The following is a 21,635-nucleotide window of genomic DNA, read 5'->3' on the forward strand; positions in this document are numbered from 1 at the left end:
TTTGGGTCAGTCGATTTTCAGCGGTTGGGGGGGGGGGCTCGCCGGAGTTAAGGAAGAACCACCCGCAACGGGGACGGGGGCTCGCCGGAGAGGTACCCCACTATCTATCTTAGGGTTCAGGGCAGGGGCGGGGGGCCTAGAGGGCTAGACGGGGCGGCGGTGGCGAGTTGTTTCGGGGCGGCGAGGCGGCGCTGGGGCTGGCGGTTCGGCCGGTGGTGGCTGGCGGCTCAGGGGGTGCAAGTTGAAGATGAACTGCAGGCCCTCCCTAAACTACATGTCAAGTGCCTCTCTGCTACCATTGCGTTCAGTTTCGACAGTAGCATTTAGATTCCACAGTAAATTTCAGTTTCGACAGTTTAGTTCAGAGTCAACAGTTTTTACCTCATCTATTGTAGTCAGGTGGTTTTTGGTGATGTTAATTTTACATCCATTTTACATCATCTACTGGAGATGCTATTATAATCCCACTTGAGATTAACGATGTCTGTCTTGTGCTGCTTCAGCCTTGACGTCTTGCGGCTCACCGGAGCTGCTCCAACGACAGAACGATCCATCACAACAGAGCAGTGCCCTGGACGCCATCTACAGATTCCTTAGATCTTCCTCCACACCTCCGACAACCACCTCTGCCTCAACTGCTTCAGCGACCAACCCAATGATGCTGAGGTCGACACGGCTACGGCAAAGAGGTTGTACACTTGTTGCATCACTTATTACTATACATTCACGTCGATCCATTAGGGCTATTTTGGTTCAACGGAAAAACATAGCAATAGGGAATTTTCCAATGGCACCCTACTATTCAATTATTCATGCATTTTGGTGAAAGGAATGAAGCAAAACATCCACCTGGACCTACTTTTCAAAATCCTATGCATGAAAACAAGACCAAGTGCATTAGTGCCAGAATAACATTCTAACTATACACGCTTTCATATGGTTTCACTTTATTTTGGCCATGTTTCTTTGCATTCCTCTGCTCTTCCAATTCCTGTAAACCAAACACCCAAGTTGACAGAAATCCTATCTTTACAAATGCTCTGTTTACCATGTGCATTTTCATATCCTATTCCGGTGCTTTTCATATCCCTGCGTTTTAAGAATCATGCAAGCCAAATGAGCCCTTACAGAATTACTTCGGTTACAGGTACGTGTCGAAGGGAACTTTGTGTGGTTTGCCCTGCTCCTGCCGCGACGTCGTCCACCTCACATGAGCTGCTCCATCGACAGAAGCATCCACCAAACTAGACATCACGACTCTTGACTGTCTTTCGTCGCCTCAGATCTCCTTCCCTGCCGTCGGCACCCACCGCAACGGCATCAACATCATCGACTCAACAGATGAACCTAAGGAGTACACGGGTCCACAAGAGAGGTCGCACTCTTTTGTTTCTGCTTATGTTATGCATTGCTTAAACTTACCTGCTACTTTATCGTCCTGTTCAGCTCTTGGACTCCCAAGTCAGGTCCAAATTAATGTTCAAACTTTAGTTCTAAATTAGTTGTGGGGCACATATCGAGGCAGCAATGAATACTATGTCTGTCTAATATCTGGTTCACCTAGGGTATGCCTATGTTGTTCATCTTGGGTGGGAAATAAATAGTAAAGCAATCATCATCTGTCTTTTTATTAATTTAAAGCAATCATCAGCCTGCTATCATTATTTTTGGATCCATCCACTGGTTGTTACCATCACTCTAAATTTCTGCATGCTCTCCTTACATAATCTCACCATATTTTTCCGTATGCATGTCAGATATTGTACACAGTCATGCTGAACATGTAGAGAAAAAGAGAAGAGTTTTGCGCGGCAATACAATGTCATGCAGACATCGCTCCATGGTGGGTTCAATGGCAAACCCTCCCCACCCCTCTCCAGATTGTAATCCAGAGGAAGATATCTGTTCTGATGCGGATTCAGACGCCGCTGACCACTCCTATTTACCCCCCAAGGTGTTTGCTCTACCTCGGCATGATGATGTTAGTCATATCATGAATATGTTGCCTTGCAGTGCCTACTTTTGACATCATATATGTCATCTGCTTAGTTTAGGCATGTTCTGTAATGCCACCTGTTTAGTTTCTATATCATATATGGGAATTATGCAGTCTCATGTCTTTTAGCCAGCCATAATATATGTGAAATGTGCAATGCCATCCTGTTTAACCAGGCATCATATATTTGAATGATATCTTGCCCATCCTTTTCTTCATTACATTTCCATTTGTCGACAATGTTTGTACATTAAACTACTCTTCCTGTGAATCAGCCATTTGGGTGGGAGATAGAAAAATCTGGAGTGAAAACAAGGCCATCAGAGCAGACAGTGCTACCTGTCGAAGCAGATCTCTTGTTGGGTCCTGATAGCTCCTCAGAGATGGATTCAGAGACAGATGACCATTCCTATTCCCCCACTGAGGTGTATGCTCTAACTTGGCATGGTTATACTGCTCATATCATGCATGCGGTGTCTTGCATTGCATAGTTTAGACATCATATACACAATATTGAACACCATGTTCTTAGTTCAGACATCATATCGAACGCCCTTTGTTTAGCATATAAATCACATATGTGAATTAAATGATGCGATCCTGATTACTTAGATAACATGTAGGTGAATTATGTCATGCGATCCTGTTTAGTTATTCATCATATCTTTGAATTATGTTATGTTATGCTATCCAGTTTAGATAGACATCATATATGTGAAATTATGTCATGCTATCCGTTTTCGTTAAACAATATACATGTCAACTATTTAATGCCCTCTTTTTTCCACACTATCTATTGCATCTGTCTCTCATACAATGTCTGTACATTCAACTATGTTTCCTGTTTATCAGTCATTTGAATTGGAGCGGGTGATGCCAGTATCTAGCGGACTAAAAACACGGTCTTCAAATAAAACAGTGCTACCTCTTGGTGGAGATAGCACCCCGGTTGTACATGCACAAGAACCAGCCCTACCACACATAACCCAAACTCTCGCAGATTGTACCCCTACTGCGATGGACAGAGAACCAGCTTCACCCAATCTAACCCCAACCCCAGCCAATAGTAACCCAGTTCCTGTTGACACAACACCATCTCCACCATAGAGCTCCCAAACAAGAGCAGTTAGTAAGGCAGCTCCAGTGCCCAAAGGGCCAGTACTATCACGGCGAACCCCAACTCCACCAATTAGTACGCCTATTCATGTGGAGGAAGCATAACCAACTAGTCGTAGTTTAGCATCTATCGCATTTGATGTTGTTAAATCGTATGTGTGTATCTTCCCATCTTGGAAATATTATACTGAAATGAAGGAAAATGCCAGTTGCAGGTGTTTGTCCAGGAGTTATGTGTAAGTAATGTTATTCATGGCAATTACTTTGCTTCGTCCCATACATCCTACCTCCATGATGGTTATAATACAACAAATTTTCCCATTTTTCTCTATAGAGAAGGACCGATTTGGAAACTCAGGATGAGGTAACCTGTGCTAATACCTCTGCTATCTTCAAGAATGCTTGGTGGCAGTATCGGAATTACCTGAAGAAAACGTACTTCACCGGCAAAGAAACTCATCAAATTCCCTTACGTTCTCCTGAGACACATTTACTGGACGATGACTAGGAACGCCTTGTTCTGTACTGGTCCCGAACCAAGAATGTGGTAAGGTCTATGAGCTCATTTTCTATTTTTTAAGTATTATATTCTTGCGTCTTACTGTACTATGTTCATGTAGAACAAGTGCCTAAACCTGAAGAACAACTGTTCTAGTTTAAGATTCCATTGCTATCATAGTTCAAAAAAGCGCTAGGCGTTAATTGTGCGTTTTGCCACCACCTTGCGCTTTACTGACCAAAGCACATGCTTATGCGCAGTTATGCGCAATACGTTTTGCCAACGCCTAGAGCCTAGGCGCGCTGAAGCACTCGCTTAGGCGCGCCTTTTTTTAACTATGATTGCTTTGCTCTTGTATCACTGTATTTACTCATACAAACTTATTTTTAAATTGAAGGATCCAATCAAAACTCCAATGGCACAGCAAGTATGTTCATGCATGTTTCTTTAACAGGTTTGCTCTTCTCAATAGCTCTTTTGATTTCAATTTCAATTGTGTATACAGTTGACTTTCATATCATGCACATTACTAGCATCACAACAGAGGAATAGTGTTATTGTACATGTAGACCCGTGGTACCCATCTGAAATCTTGTTGTGCCGTGTAGTTTCCCACACTTTGTATTCTTTCACTGCTGCTTTGTCTTGAACAGATATGATTTGAACTGTGTCTCTATTTTGATTTGGCAAGACAATGCAGTGACCATAGGACATAGATATATGTTTGTTTGATGCTTTTATTATGTACTAGTACTTGGCAATAGAAGACTTGGTAGTTTAATGCTCTCCACCTTACTAATGAACTGGTTCACCGAAATGAGTTTCATATACTAGTACATGCTAAACTTGTTATGTGTCTGCTTGTTTCTTCTTTTAGAATGCTGACAGAATATTGGGGAAGAGTGCCTTATTAAGCAATGGTAAAGGAAGTAATGCAGATAAGGTTTAGGATAATGACACATTCTTGTTGGTCTCCAACAAAGCTGATAAAACAGCTAAGGAAGACTATCTTGAAGACAGCGAGACAACCCCAAAGTCATGTCTTGGTTTAGTGTTCGAGTTACTGGCCACTACCGCTTGCACAAGCTATTCAAACTCACTGTCTGAATCAGTTCGGTTTCTTGAGTCCCAACTACAAGGTGAAAGACATCGATCAGCTGTGCTGCGACAAGAAGCGGAAGGACTGCGGAAGTCCCCGGAGCATTTAGATGCATACTTTCTGGTGCAACAGCAAGCGTTGGAGGATTTTAGTGCCAAACAGGACAAAGCTAATCAGCTTGCTAAGCTTATTGCCAGCATGGTGGATACCCAGGATAATGTTTCTTGAGCTCTTCTAAAGTTGTTTCAGTTATGCTCTTGTTTTGCTGCCGCGTTTATTTGCACTGGTGGCCAATTTTGACGGCCAGTGTATGTAATGTGCTGCTTTGTTCCCTATATTTGCACTGGTGGCAAACTTTGATGCCCAGTGGATGTAATATGAGTAATAGCGGTAATAGGCTAGCGTTAATTGCTTGCTTATTTATTTCCTTATTGTCTTGTTTTGTTGTTTGCTTATAGTCACAATAGCCTATTTTTGGTAACTAGGCCAAAATAATAATGGCAACACACGGACTGTTGTAACCATGGGCCTCATGCAGGCCGTATGATCCATGGGCCTTCTTTCGGCCGTAGGATCCATCAGCCTTCTATACGGGCCTTAGGGTCCATGGGCCTTCTACGGGTCGTAGGGTCCATGGGCCTTCTACGGGCCGCAGGGTCCATGGGCCTTCTACGGGCCGTACTATCCATGGGCCTCATACTGGCCATACTATACATGGGCCTCATACGGGCCGTAGGATCCATGGGCCTTCTACGGGCCGTACTATTCGTGGACCATAACGGGCCGTTAATAAGCCATATTTGATAACTCTATGAAAACAGCCCAACTGGTTTTTTTGACATGAAAGCGACCCAACGTATTAACGGTCCACAAATGGGCCGACTGTAACGACGAGCTGAATTTGGCCCACAAGCAGAAAATGACAGTAACGGGCCGTATGTAACCGAATGCTGCAAATGAGCCCAAGAATCGATGGGCCTTGAGAAGGCCGAAAGACAACTTGGGCTGGAAACGGCCCAATGGAATAACGGGCCGTTAATGGGTATAACATGATACACTATTCATTATGGGCCAGTTTCACCACGGGCCGTTAATGGGCCAAGAGTTACAAAGGGCCTCATATGGGCTGAAAGAAGTCATGGGCCACACATGGGCCGGAAGTTAAAACGGGCTGGAATCATATTGGACGGCCCAGATGACGCTACTGGGCCTAATTTGGATAGGGTGTAACGGGCCCTGGGTTAGCCGGCTATAAATGGGCTATATGCAAACATGCCGTTAACAGGCTTTCCGTGGGCCGGCCCGCCACCTTTTGACCAAGTCAAACGGGCTGGCCTTTTCATAGGAATGGGCCTCTGTTGGGCCGTGCCACGTGTTGCCGTATCATAGGCGCCTTCGGTCCAATGAGCGGATGACATATGTCCCAGCGGTGAGCCAACACGTGTTTCCTCCAGCCAATGATGATTTTACATGTGGAAAATCCCCATTGGTTGGGGCTGTTAACGGGTTATCGGATCCAAAACCCGACCTGATAGCTCAACGGCGTTCCGTTACGGTGGATGCCACGTGTCGGTCACCCTTGACGAAAGCACTTTTGTGACGCGTGATTTATCATCATGGAAGTGGACACTTCCATGATGATAATTTTGGTAATGTCATGGAACACTTCTACGATAGCACAGGTATGACTATCTAGATTCTTTCATAAATTTGTCATGGATGTACATGCATGACAAAAAACGCGACCTACTATGACAAACACGTATCATCACGGAAGTGTATTTTTTTTAGTGAATGATATCCCATAGGCTGGTGATTATAGTATTATACCACTTCTAGTATTACCCATGTTGTTCTTGAATACTTTTGTGTGCCATCTAGTTAATCTTGAGTGCAAACGATACATAGTCTGTAGCTTTCATCTGTGTTCTCCCTTTAGTTTTTGAGACCTGTTGCTGCTAGTTAACCCCAGTCCTACTATTTATGTCATCTCCTACAAGCACTCATTACATAAATCTAACTACCAGTTGTCTTCCATGCATGTCAGATATAATTGCACGCACTAATTTATGCACAAGAACCTCACGGAGCAATGTAACGGCAACAAACTTGACGTCAATGATACCCAATATGATGGAACATGTAAAGGCAGTTCTTCACAAAACTTGCAGAAAGATGATGAATCCTATTCACCCCACAAGGTCATTCCTCTTACTTGGCCCTTGATATGGGTACAACATGCATATAATTTCCTGGGGTGCATCTACTCTGTTGCAATGCGTTGTGCTTAGCCTGCTGATAATGCATATAAATATGGCATGCCTTCCTGTTTTTCAGTACCTATTCCATTCGTGATAACATGTTTTCAAATTCAAGTACTGTCATTCTACTCTATCGCAATGTCATCTGCTTAGTTTGGACATCATGCTTCTTAATATCTTATACATTGTTATTCATCAGTATGTACTTCATCTGTCTACATACCATGTTATTTTTTTTACATTGAAGTGTTGTTCTAGTGGTCTCTTGCAATGCCATCTTAGTTTCCCAATCATACATGCATATGTTGCCTTAGTGTTTTTCTGTATGTATTCCGCTAGCATACAATTTTACATTCAAGTAGTGTTTTTTACACTGTTGTCCTGTCGTATCCCTAACTCTTACATCATACTCCCTCTGTCCGGATTACATGTCGCAGAAGTGGATAAAACTGCATGTATCTAGAACTAAAATACGCCTAGACCCATCCATTTATTTCCGGATGGAGGGAATACATGTCAATATGTCATGCCTTTCTATTCTTCAGTACCTATTCCATCTCTGTTGTAGCATGTTTTATAATTGAAGCACCATTCTTCTATATAAGGCATGCAAGGGGAAGAAAGCTATGTTAGAATCTGAAGGGTTACAAACCAGGTCTTTGCAAAAGATACAAGTGCCAGGAGATAATAAACTAACTCCAGTTTCATAGATATTGCTCCAGCACAGAGAAACCAACTCCCACTGATAATAAGCAGATTCCAGTGGCCAAAGAACTAGTTCGCACCAGTCCAGCAAAAGAATGTCAACTCCATTCTAAGAAGCATGTGCGTATTCTCGCATCATGAAATTTTATAGCAGTCTGATCATATTTTCTACATGTTTCTTAGCCATCTCTCTTTTAGAAAATAATGTTAAACGATAGAAGACTTCCTCCATTGGGATCGTATTCGAGGAAAAGATCTTGCGGGAATTCTCTATGCTCCAATGCTGATGTAAGTATCTGTTGTATATCACTATATTTTTACATCAGCATGTATTTTGTTAATCGTCATGAATCCAACCTTTATTTGATCTAAAATTAGTTGTAGCAAAATGTTAAAGGTGCCAATGTTGATTTTTTTAAGGAAACCTGCCTGGTAGTTTTTCATATTGAGCTGCATGAGTGTACTATCTCATATCATGCACATTACTGAATTGTAGTGTTGCTCTGGTTGCCCATTCACTCACTGTGTCAATGTTGCTTTCGTATTACCTTACCTGGCTGATGATAGCTGGGCCATATTGTGTTAATTTGGTGTAGGCTAGTTGCCCAAATGTTCGTTGTGTCAATGTTGCTTTCCTATTATCTGACATGGCCAATGATAGCAATGCTAGTGTGTTAATTTGGTGCATACTGCTAAAGATAAGAACACAAACTCTGAAATCAGCAAGGCAACCCCATTGTTTCTTTCCAATAAACCTAGGCCAGGTAATATGGCAATAACGCATGATTAATCTGTCCAGTTCCCCTCCTAATTTATGTTATGATGCAGTGGTCGAGACACTCTCCACTATCAATAATACAAGCCTGCCAAAATCACCATCTGAATCTGTTTAGTTTCCTCTGTCTCGAATGCAACGGAAAAATGTATGTTTGTGAACCAATTAATGGCTGAAGCAATGATGGAAATGGTGGAGGAATCGGAGGTGCACATTCTTGCGCAACAACAACCGATCAATGTTTTCAGAGACAGTGTAGCAAAGCAACAAGAACTTTCCCACATGCTTATGAGCATCATCCGCGCTGAGGTTGCAGATTGTGACGTTGTAGATCGTTAGGTTCTGTTCATTTATTTGCACTGGCATCAATCTTTGATTGCCCAGTGGATGTAATTTCCTGTAATTTATGCTGGATGTGCAACGTTTTTCCCTATATGTCGTACCTTTGCTTGATCAGTTTTGGTCCTGTGCATAATTGCTCGTCGTAATGGGCTCAAATTATCTAATTTGGCCTAAAGACATGTACGAACTTTAGTGGACCCATTAAGTTAATGGGCCGTTACTAGGCCAAAAGTTAATGGTCGGCTCTCTTACCTCCCGGGTCGTAACAGGTCGACATCAAAGCGGGCAACAGGTGGGCCCATTTGATTTCACGGATCCTTAACATGTTGTTACTAAGGTTAGGCTACATATGGCCCAACTAGAATGTGGGCCTTTAGCAGGCCGAAAGAGAAGCGGGCTCGTACTGGACCATGAAGAGCATGGGCCGCTAAGAGGTCGAAAGTCAGGTCGTACTGTAAATGGCCCAACTGTGTTGTGGGCCTTTAGCAGGCTGAAAGAGAAACCGAGCTGGTATTGGACCATGAAGAGCATGGGACGTTAAAAGGCCAAAACTCAGGTCCGACTACAAATGGCCCAACTCATTTATGGGTCATCAACAGGCTGAAAGACACACCGGGCCGGGAATTGGCCCAACACTTAAATGGGTCACTAAAAGGCCAAAACTCAGGTCCGACTACAAATGGCCCAACTCATTTATGGGTCATTGAGGGAGTCCCAGATTAGGGGGTGTCCGGATAGCCGGACTACCATCATCGGCCGAACTATCATCAGCCGGACTATCATCATCATCGACCGGACTCCAAGACTATGAAGATACAAGATTGAAGACTTCGTCCCGTGTCCAGATGGGACTTTCCTTGGCGTGGAAGGAAAGCTTGGCGATATGGATACGTAGATCTCCTACTATTGTAACCGACTCTATGTAACCCTAGCCCTCTCCGGTGTCTATATAAACCGGATGGCTCTAGTCCGTAGGACACAACAACAACAACCATTACAATCATACCATAGGCTAGCTTCTAGGGTTTAGCCTCCTTGATCTCGTGGTAGATCCACTCTTGTAAACATCCACAATATCAATATCAATCAAGCAGGACGTAGGGTTTTACCTCCATCAAGAGGGCCCGAACCTGGGTAAAACATCGTGTCCCTAGTCTCCTGTTACCATCTGCCTAGACGCACAGTTCGGGACCCCCTACCCGAGATCCGCCGGTTTTGACACCGACATTGGTGCTTTCATTGAGAGTTCCTCTATGCCGTCACCGATAGGAAGGATGCCTCTTCCCGTCTTCAAGGACGGCATCTTCGCTGATGGAGCCTTGGCCGCCGGCCAAACTATCCGGCTAGGAGGTTTTCTTATGACCGCCTGTCCGGCCACCGCTTCAACAATGACCTCTCGTGTCATCGAGAGCAATCTTCACGTCAACTTGGAATTCGTTGAGCAGTTAGATCTAGTAGAGCTCTCGTCTGTAAACGAACTCTTGGATCGGATCGCCGCCCTGGGAGTCGCTACAGACTACAATCGGATCGGGCTTAAAACCGATCTGAGAGAGATTAACTCTCCCCAGGTTACCCACCACGTCACGGTGGTAGAGGAACATCGCGATGATCCTTCTCATATATTGAAAACTAGTCGTGTCCGGGCTACCGAACCCTCCATGCCGGATTCCCGCGGAGGAACGGATTCCGATCAAGCACTGAACATAAAGTCAGGCATCGGACCGGACTCGTTGGACAACGTTCCACTTTCCAAGCTTCCAAATTCGGAAACTTCTCGGCCCTTGAGCCTCGAGATGGGCAGGGTCCCGGGCTCAATTAGGCCCGCCCGTCCAGATATATGCGATCTATCTCTAATCCGGCAAGAGCCAGCCGAAACAGTACATCATTACTGGGCCAGATTCCTCCTGGTCATGGACCGGATAAAGGACTGCCGAGAGGAAAACGCAATCTCGATCTTTTGCAACAATTGCACGGACAGGGGAATCTTGAACGCCGTCAGCCATCATGAAATCACACGTTTCGCCGACTTGGCATCCATAGTGCGAAAGTACTGTGCCATAGAAAGTTTCCGGAAAACCGAAGATAGGTTTTGGGATAATCCGGCCCCGAACATAGCCCCAGTCCGCAACAAAAGGGTGCATTACACACAGGCACCAAGTACAAGAACCAAAAAAACAGAAGCCCCTTAAAGGGAACGGAACCGTACTGGAGGGATGGCTCAGCAAACCCTGTACAATTCACAGTACCAAGGGCGCCACCTCAACACATAGCCTTCGTGCATGTTGGATATTACGGCAGGTGGCCAAGAGTGGCGAGGAGCTTCTAGCCCCGCGAAACCACACCAAGAATACCGGTACGGTATCAACCGTCTTCGAGACTTTGGCATCAAACAATATGCGGAAACGAACGATCCACAGCCTTGCCGAAGTCTACCAAGTAGCAAGAACAAATCCTTGGAGCGACGCGGCCATCACCTTCAATGCCAGTGATGAACCTAAATTCCGAACAGCCCGAGCACCAGCCGCATTGGTCCTCAGTCCAATAGTGGACGGCTTTCGGCTTACCAAGGTACTCATGGATGGCGGCAGTGGATTGAACCTCATTTACGAGGAAACTCTTCAAAAAATGGAAATAGAGTGGAGCCGCGTTGAGCGAAGCAGCACAACCTTCAGAGGAATAATCCCTAGTCGAGAAGCACGCTGCACCGGAAAAATCACACTCGATGTGGTGTTCGGCTTGCCGGACAATTACAGGTCCGAAGAAATCACGTTCCAAGTGGCCCCGCTCAGCAGCGGATACCACGCTATATTAGGACGAGAGGCGTTCACGATTTTCCAAGCCGTACCCCATTACGGGTACATGAAGCTCAAAATGCCTGGGCCCGGCGAGATAATCACTCTCGTTAGTGATCCGGACATAGCACTCCGCGCCGAAAACAAAACAGCCGCATTAGCCCTGGAGGCACTATCCGAAGCCCTAGCGGCAGAGGAACTCACCGTGCTGCGCGCTACGGTGCACAAAGACGACGTGATACTCGATAAGAGATCCAAGTCCACCTCCTTTAAACTAGCGGACGAAATTATAAAATTCCAGGTCCACCCAACGAACCCGACAAAGACGGCCTCCATCGGGGCACAGTTGAACCCTGATGTAGACGCCGCGCTGCGAGAATTCCTTCAGGAAAATCGGGACATTTTCGCCTGGCATCCTTCAGATATGCCAGGAATCCCTCGCAGGCTGGCAGAGCATAGCCTAAACATCCTAAAAGGGTTCAATCCAGTCAAACAGGCTCTTCGACGATTTTCCGAACCCAAAAGACAGGCAATGGGAGAAGAACTAGCCAAACTATTGGAAGCCGGATTCATCAGAGATATCAAACATCCGGATTGGCTAGCAAACCTGGTAATGGTACCAAAGAAGGACAGATCCTGGCGCCTATGTGTCAATTTCAAAGACCTAAATAAAGCCTGCCCAAAGGATCCCTTCTCCCTCCCCCGCATCGACCAAATCATCGATGCCACTGCAGGGCACGATTCATTGTGCTTCCAGGACGCATACTCTGGCTATCATTAAATCAAGATGGCAGAAGCGGATCAAGCCGCAACGGCGTTCATTACTCCATATGGACCATTCTGCTTCAACACGATGCCCTTCGGACTTAAAAACGCCGGCGCAACATATCAGTGCATGATTCAGACATGTCTGGCTACCCAGATCGGCAAAACAGTAGAGGCATACGTAGACGACGTAGTCGTCAAAACCAAACACGTCGAAACTCTAGTAGACGACTTGAGGGTCACATTCGACAACCTCCGAGCATATGACATCAAGCTGAATCCGGAAAAATGCGTTTTCGGCGTACCAGCCGGAAAGCTCTTGGGCTTCATTGTATCCGGTAGAGGAATTGAAGCAAATCCGGCCAAGATCCGAGCCCTATCGTAGTTGGATATTCCAAAAAATCTCAAACAGATCCAGAAATTGACTAGATGCGTGGCGGCTCTTAGTCGCTTTATCTCCCGCCTAGGAGAAAAGGCATTGCCCCTCTATCGCCTCCTTAGGCACACCGAACACTTCGAGTGGACGGATGCTGCCACCGCCGGACTCGAGGAAATAAAGGCCATATTGGCAACGAATCTGGTCCTGGCTGCGCCCAACCTAGGCGAACCTATGTTGTTATACATCACGGCAACACATCAAGTAGTAAGCGCGGTGCTCGTCGTAGAACGAGAGACAAAAGGGCATAAATTCCCTCTTCAAAAACCAGTGTACTACGTATCCACTGTTTTAACCCCCTGCAAGTCCCGTTACCCGCACTATCAAAAGATAGCGTATGTGGTGTTCATGGCATCCCGGAAGCTCCGACACTACTTTCAAGAGTGTTCGATAACAGTGGCCTCCGAAGTACCCCTAAATGACATTATAAATAACCGCGACGCAACGGGCAGGATTGCAAAATGGGCCATTGAGCTCTTACCATTCGACATAACTTACAAACCCCGGCGAGCTATAAAGTCCCAAGTTTTGGCTGACTTTGTCGCTGAGTGGACTGAAGCCGAACTCCCTAAAGAGTACGACGCATACTCCAATTGGATTATGCATTTCGACGGCTCCAAAATGTTGGCCGGATTGGGGGCTGGCATCGTACTAACGTCCCCAACCGGGGACAGAGTCCAATACGTACTCCAGCTAATGTACACGGACTCCAACAACGCAGCCGAATACGAGGCCCTCTTACATGGCCTCCGGATGGCAATCTCCATGGGCATCCAACGCCTAGAGGTGCGCGGGGACTCAAACCTCGCAATACCCCAAGTAAATGGAGACTTTGACACCAAGGATCCAAAAATGGCAGCCTATCGCAACGCCGTCCTTAAAATGTTAGCTCGGTTTGAAGGACTTGAATTCCACCATGTAGCCAGAGATATTAACCAAGCGGCCGATGTATTGGCACGCATCGACGCAAAACGTGACGCTGTCCCTCCAAATATCTTCCTGGAACGGCTGTTCAAGCCATCTGTACTATGGGAAGAGGAGTCCGGAAATAACAAACCGGAGGCAGCCGCAGAACAATCTGACATAACCGGCGATCCAGCCGACGAAACAACACCCTCAGCTCACGACATAATGGCAGTAATCGCCCCATGGACAGAGCCGTTCCTAGCCTACTTGCTTAGGGAGGAACTCCCCGAAGACCATAATGAGGCCCGCTGCGTAGTTCGGCGATCTAAAGCCTACAAGGTCCATGAGGGAGAACTCTATAAGAAAAGCACAACCGGAGTCCTTCAAAGGTGTATCTCCGAAGAGGAAGGGCAAGACCTTCTGGCTGAAATTCACGCCGGACTAGGCGGACACCATGCCGCAGCCCAGGCCCTTGTAGGAAAGGCATCCCGTACAGGATTTTATTGGCCGACGGCCCGGGCAGATGCTCAGGACTTAGTCCGAAGATGCGTCGGTTGTCAGCTCTTTGCTAATCAGAGCCACATGCCACCCACCGCCCTCAAAACTATACCCATTACCTGGCCGTTCGCGGTCTGGGGGCTTGACATGGTTGGACCACTTAAACGGGAAACCCACAAGCAAAGGTACCTATTGGTCATGGTGGATAAATTCACCAAATGGATAGAGGCCAAGCCAGTTAAAACGGCAGAGTCCGGACCAGTGATAGACTTTATATCTGGGGTAGTACACCGTTATGGTGTCCCCCACAGCATCATCACCGATAACGGCACGAACTTCACGGCCGATGAGGTTAAATCATGGTGCAAAAATAGGGGCATCAAGCTCGATTACGCTTCAGTCTATCATCCTCAAACCAACGGTCAAGTGGAACGAGCAAATGGTCTAATAATGAGCGGCATCAAACCCAGACTAGTGCGGTCCCTTACGAAATCTGACACGCACTGGGTAGAGGAGCTCGACTCCGTACTCTGGGGGCTGCGGACAACGCCTAACCGTACTACCGGATTCACACCATTTTTTATGGTATACGGCGCAGAAGCAGTTTTGCCCTGCGACTTAATTCATGACTCACCTCGAGTGCGCATGTACGAAGAAAGAGAAGCCGAGTTGGATCGGCAGGACAGCTTGGACGCATTGGAGGAAGAACGCGACGTCGCCAAGGCTCGTTCCGCATTTTATCAGCAGCAGGCTCGAAGATACCAAAGCAGAGAAGTACGGGCCAAGACTTACAACATTGGCGAACTGGTTCTACACCTGCCGGACAAGAAAAAGGACAAGCTCAAGCCCAAATGGGAAATCCCCTTCATCATCGATAAAGTCTTAACCGGCGGAGCGTACCGTCTACGAAATGCGTCGGATAACTGACTCGAGCCGAACCCATGGAACACAGCCCGACTCCGAAGATTCTATGCCTAGCGCCGGACTAAGAGTTCGTCCCTTTCCCCCCGTCCAAATTTTTTTTAGCTGCCTTTTGTTTATCTTTTTCTTCTCAACCCTATTCATCAAAGCCTTAATAGGCCTACTTGTGCATCATTTGCAATTGATGTGCTATCCGCACTCATTATACCTGGGGGCTTCTTTACCAGAAGCTTAATTATAAGGGCTTCATGCCCAGCACATGTGTCAAGCCTCCACATCTACCTTTTATTCACCATTATATGCATCGATATGACTTAAGTTTTGGCCAAGCTGGGTTGCCTGGCTCCTGTGCTTACCCCTACGTTCCCGATTGTTCGGCTAGGAGGTAAAGGGAGCACCTATGCGATTGCTACTGCCGGGTCAGCCGGATGTGTACCTCAGACTGGGTGAAGCCGAAAGCTAGCGTTCTTAAGGGAATATTCGGTCGATGACTTAAAAGATGGTTTTTTATCCACTTATTTATCTGCCCCCAGATGTTTTTCTGCTTTTTTCGTAGTCCGGACATGCACTTTAGGGCATGCCACCCCCAGAGGAAAGGATCCCTTAACGGAACTATTCTCCCTGGAAGATGTTTCTTACTACCCATGTAATATAACATAACTAGTTGGGCACTTGTCTGATAAAGCACTATTGACCACTACGCCTGGTCTCCATGCATACCCCGGTTGTTTCATAACTGAGAAGGTATTCGGACACACTCCGGACTCTAGGGTCCCGAGGTCTAAGCGAAAAGGTCGGCAAAGACAAACGATTTACAATCCGGCTAGAAGGCATTTTAGATGTCATTTTATAATACATTGTCAAATCGACTGATTGTATTCTTCCTCAATCCCGTCTAACAGGTTGTCTAATTTACAGTCCTATTGGGAAAATTTAGTGGCCAACTCTACTTGGCCGTATACTAAACTCACAGGGATCTCCTTCCCATCGGGCCCCACAGGTCCGACTTCGGCCATGTGGTTGGGATCCGCCTTCTTGTACCGCGTCTTTACCATGGCCCAGGCCTCCCTGGCACCTTGGCAGCAGGCCGAAATCTTCCATAAATGGAAGCGCTGCCGGACTCCCTGAAGCTTCTCCGCAAGCTCCCCAAGACCCTCGGGTAAGGAGAAGGCTGGCCATAAAGCCTGGATGACGCCGCTCATTGCCTGCCGAACTCGTTCGATCAGTTGCAACAATTCGGGAAGTTGATCACCCGTTGATACGGGCATCTGCTCCGCAGGGCGACCTGTGAGCATACCTGCAGACATATTCTGTCAAATCGACTTCCTCGCCGAACTCTTCTTTTCAAAGGAGTTCGCTCAAGCACTTACTATAGATGCCGCGACGAAGCCGCTGATTCTCCTTAACGGAGCCCGACAGCTCGGCCCGAACGCCTTTCAGCTCTTCTCCAAGCTGGGCATGGGCATCCTGGAGCTTGTTCCTTTCATGCTGCACCTTATGCAGCACCCTCTCGCCGGCCTTCAGCTGGTGCAGAAGTTCTTGCCTGTCCGGATCTTGTCCAGCAGCACCTGCAACGTCATTTTTTAGAATAATGCGTTACCAGGAGAGGTCCCTGTGTTTCCTCCTGCGCCAAAGAGTGCAGCCTCAAGTTGGGCCTTGCACTCCTGCAGCTCCTGAGATAGTTGGGTATTCTTCTCGGTAAGATCTTATGTTTCATATGATCCTTAAATCAGTTAATATAACTACTTTAAGTCTCGGGGGCTACTGGCATATACAACTATTAAATTCTCTTACCCGTATGTCTTTTACATACTGCTCCGTGGCTCTGGTAAAACCATCTTGAGCAGCACGAAGGTGCGCTCCCCCCGCGTTAAAGGCATTCAACGCCTCAGGGGAGAAGCACGCGTCACGAAATACTGTCCGGCGGCGCCTGTGATTCATGGCACTCTCCACCTCAGACTTGGTGGCGGACAGTCTGTCGGCATCCTCCGTCGGAGGAACGTCCGGCTCACGCCTTGCGCACGCCTCCCCCTCCAGACCAGGTGCTGGAGCCTGGCTGGTAGAGGTTGGATTGGCAACCTCCATGCCCGCAGTCTGACGGATGCTTTTTTCCCTACAAAAGTCATGAGCACTCAAACGCTTCCTAGGAACGTTGCTCTAAATAATGAATTGTGAGCTACACCTTTGCGGCGACGTTTCAGTCCGCGCCGCGCTCCTCTTCCGCCTACTGGTCCGGACTGGCCTTTGTTGGTCAGCCACCGCGGGCTCGGCCTCTCGCCCTAGGGGCGCCTCCTGCATGGCGCCATCATATACGATGGTCAGAAATAAGCAAGGAAGGAATGACGGTGTCAGGACTTCGGTCGCAATCACCTGGGAAGCCGGATATAGTCCGGGATAGTCGGCCGTGATGGAGACTAAGGCATTGTCCATGCTGAGCTGGTGGAACACCCCGTCGATTAGCTCGACCTTTATGTCCGGATCCTCTTCGGAGGCCGGATCCCGGGATCTCTCTGGATCCTCGGGTTGCGGAGCTGGACTTAGCATGTCCTCCACGATCTGGCGCAGTTCCTGCGTCGAAAGAAGAACACAATATAAGAAACTTAAGTTTCAAAAAGCATGGGTCAGGCACGCAGAGTGTTCGCTTACCCAAGGCCGGGGATTATTCATGGAGAACCCATTTAACGGGTTCATCCAAAGGAAATCCTCCTTCTCCCCCTTATACAGGCCAGACAGGATCGTCACCAGGTCTTCGACCGAATCCGGCCCTTTACGGCCATGACGGGTGGCATCGTCCTCCCCGTTGAAATCCCACATGGGGTGGCCCCTGTATTGTAGTGGCTGCACCCCCCGCATAATGCATGTTGCCATGACTCCAATCATGGTCAACCCGGAATGGGCCAGTAACCTTATTCGGCCCATCAAATAATGGACGCTCTTGTCTTCCTCCAGTTGGGGGCTCCGCGGACTCCAACTAAGGCGTTTCTTCAGAGGAGCATTGCTAAACTCCGGGAGGCCGATCCGAACAGGGTCCGGCAGCGGAGCGTCTTCTATATAAAACCATCCTGAAGGCCAGTCTTCGGACGCCTTCTTAGGGGTTCCGGATGGATATCCAGTCCCGGCAATACGCCACATTTCGGCGCCGCCCACTTGATATGTGGACCCCTCGTGAGAGAGGGGTACAAGGCAGAACAACCTCTTCCACAGCGCAAAATGGGGCTCGACGCCCAGGAATAGCTCGCAAAGAGCTACGTAACCCACAATGTGCAGGATTGAGGCGGGCGTGAGGTGATGAAGCTGGAGTCCGTAGAACTCCAGGAGCCCGCGGAGGAATGGATGTACAGGAAATCCAAGCCCCCTTATCAGATAGGGGACGAAGCATACCCGCTCCCCTTTGTTGGGACTTGGGGTAACCTCCGCTTGCTTCCCACCTTTGTAGGTGGCCAGCCCGGCTCGAACCGGAACCATAAAGGCCGGAGGGAGATATCCCCCTGCTTCGAGCTTCACCAGCTCGTTGTGCGGAACAGAGCATCTCCTCTAATCTCCTGGCAAAGGGCTGGGAGCGCGAGAAGAGGAGCCGCGTTGACGGTCCATGATGGAATGGATTCTTGGTCGAAAGCGCTCCGATGGGTATTTGCAGGAGGAAGATGGCGATTTGGATCTGGATTCTTGCCTCCCTTATAGGCAGATTATTCGCACAACTAGGGGGTAAAACATAAAACATACCCTGGCTTTTCACATTCGCGCGACGCGTGGAGGAAGGCCATTTTTGGGCGTGGAAGCCAAGACGCACAACATTGATGAGGAAGCCGGACACTGTTCGGCAGGTATGTAGAACTTGAAGGAGAACCCGCCTTGCAACGCCGAAGACTACACACACGCTGGACTTATCGTCATTGAAGCCTGGTTCGGGGGCTACTGAGGGAGTCCCGGATTAGGGGGTGTCTGGATAGCCGGACTACCATCATCGGCCGAACTATCATCGGCCGGACTATCATCATCATTGACCGGACTCCAAGACTATGAAGATACAAGATTGAAGACTTCGTCCCGTGTCCGGATGGGACTTTCCTTGGCGTGGAAGGCAAGCTTGGCGATACGGATACGTAGATCTCCTACTATTGTAACCGACTCTATGTAACCCTAGCCCTCTCCGGTGTCTATATAAACCGGATGGCTCTAGTCCGTAGGACAACAACAACAACAACAACCATTACAATCATACCATAGGCTAGCTTCTAGGGTTTAGCCTCCTTGATCTCGTGGTAGATCCACTCTTGTAAACATCCACAATATCAATATCAATCAAGCAGGACGTAGGGTTTTACCTCCATCAAGAGGGCCCGAACCTTGGTAAAACATCGTGTCCCTAGTCTCCTGTTACCATCCGCCTAGACGCACAGTTCGGGACCCCCTACCCGAGATCCGCCGGTTTTGACACCGACAGTCGTCAGCAGACTGAAAGACACACCGGGCCAGAAATTAGCCCAACACTTAAATGGGTCGCTAAAAGGCCTAAAGATGTACATCCTAAAAATTGGCCCATCCCTTGAAATGGGTTGTTAACATGCCGAAATCACATCGCGCCGATATTGAGCCCAAGTATATAGCGGGCTGTTAACGGGCTCGAACTGAAGATGGGCTGCAATGGTGTCAAATCTTTAACGGGCCGTTGACGGGCCGAATTGGCACATCTCGTATGGGTCGTGGGCTTAAATGGACCTGACACAAGTAGGCCTTGTATGGGCCGGCCTGCTAATTTTTACTGGGCTGACCCTTTTCACCGGAATGGGCCATTGTTGGCCATGCCACGTGTCGACCTATCATAGGCGCCTCTTGTCCAATGAGTGGATGACATCTGTCCCAACGGTGAGCCAACACGTGTTTCCTCCGACCAATGAGAATTTTCCACGTGGAAAATCCTCATTGGTCAAGGCTGTTAACGGGTTATAGGATCCAAAACCGAACCTGATAGCTTAACAGCGACCCATTACGGTGGATGCCACGTGTCGGTCACCCTTGACGAAAGGACTTTCATGACGCGTGTCGTGGTGGGCGCACGGAAGATGCCAAGGGATGGCTAAAGAGAGGAGGAGGCTCGAGGGCACTGGTGGGCTTGGGACGCGAGGTTGATATGCGCGGGCGCAGGACGCCGGACATACCCAGGTTCGGGGCTCTCCGGAGAGATAACACCCCTAGTCCTGCCGAGTTTAGTTGGATGGTTGATAGTACAATGTCGCTCCTGGAGCTGTATCGAGGAGGAAGGAGGCTGGCCGAGGCTCGGGCTGCTCCTTCTCCCTGGTGTTGCTAGGTAGTAGCTAGTCCTATCTTGCTTGCTTTATCTCTAGTGGCTTTGCATGCCAGGGATCTCACGTATCATGCCGTGCCCCTGTGGGCGTGGACTCTTGGGGGGTTTTATAGATCAACCCACCCAGGGTTACAATGGTAATATGTCGAGTCGGTGGGTCTGTATTGTCGGCGTCCGGGACACCGGGCTGGGTCCCGCTTGGGGGCTTGTGGTTCGCCGGGTTCCCCTAGGTGCGGGCCCCGCGTGCCTAGGGGGACTGTGCGCCGTCTCGTCGATCGTCATGACGTGGCCGAGTCGAGCCGCGCACAGTGTTCTTCGTCAGGCCGCCGCTTGCTATCGTCAGTGGTGAGGGCGGGGACACTATTGCCGTGCCAGCCCTGGTCAGCGGGTAGGTAAGGGGCACTGTTGCCACACTCTGGCTGACCACGGGCATGGGCGGGGGCACTCTAGTCTTGGTCATCAGTGATTGCGATCTCGTCCCATCGTATGGCCTGGATGGGACAGGAGCTGACCCGTGGCTGGGTTGCTGTGGACGCCACGGGTGGGCTGGCTTGCTGGGGAAGCCAGGGTTGCGCCGGGTTGAGTTTCCTTGCGTCGGCCACTGCGGCCGGATCGACGTACCTTGCTGAGTCGAGGGTCTTGGCCGGGTTGCGCGCCTTGCCGGGTCGAGCGACCCTGCCTGGCGCGTGCCGGTTTGCGGGGCGATGCGGGCCCCGCTGTTTTTGAAATAGATCCGGGTTCCATTGCCTGCCTGGGGTTCATCCCCCCGATAGTAGCCCCCGAAGTTGTGAAGGTCCGCCGTCTTTGGATGAGTGGGCCTTCGCAGCTTCCCCTTGAGCAAGGCGGAATCTACGAATGCCGGGTCCGGCAACATCCACTATGTGCCAGTTTTCTCGGAAACCGGATCGCGGCATCTCGGCCGTGGCCGGAACCGAGGAGTCCATCGAATCTTGAGGCGATCCCTCGTGCTTCGCACAGGCGCCATGTGGTGCCCGGAAGTCGGAGGGGCCTGACAGGCCACGAGCGTGACGGGACTGGGCGATGGGCCGGGGCCCGCCGCCGCGTGCCCCTGGCCATGCACGCAGATTTATTGCGGCGTCTGGGGGCCGGTTGCACTTCCCCGCGCAGTTAGTGCATGTGTACGTGCGCACTTATTGCGGGGTAGTGGAACGAGCGCGTGCAGACGATCCCACTTCCCCACGTTTGAACAGGGGGTTAT

The 21,635-nt window shown here is 48.7% G+C and overlaps 1 pseudogene; it reads right to left on the bottom strand.

The window, feature by feature from the left end:
- LOC119350739 overlaps positions 1–21,635 on the bottom strand; it is a 99,047-nt pseudogene that overhangs the window by 76,731 nt on the left and 681 nt on the right.

The sequence above is a fragment of the Triticum dicoccoides genome, chromosome 1B (assembly GCF_002162155.2).
Source record: "Triticum dicoccoides isolate Atlit2015 ecotype Zavitan chromosome 1B, WEW_v2.0, whole genome shotgun sequence".
NCBI lineage: Eukaryota > Viridiplantae > Streptophyta > Magnoliopsida > Poales > Poaceae > Triticum > Triticum dicoccoides.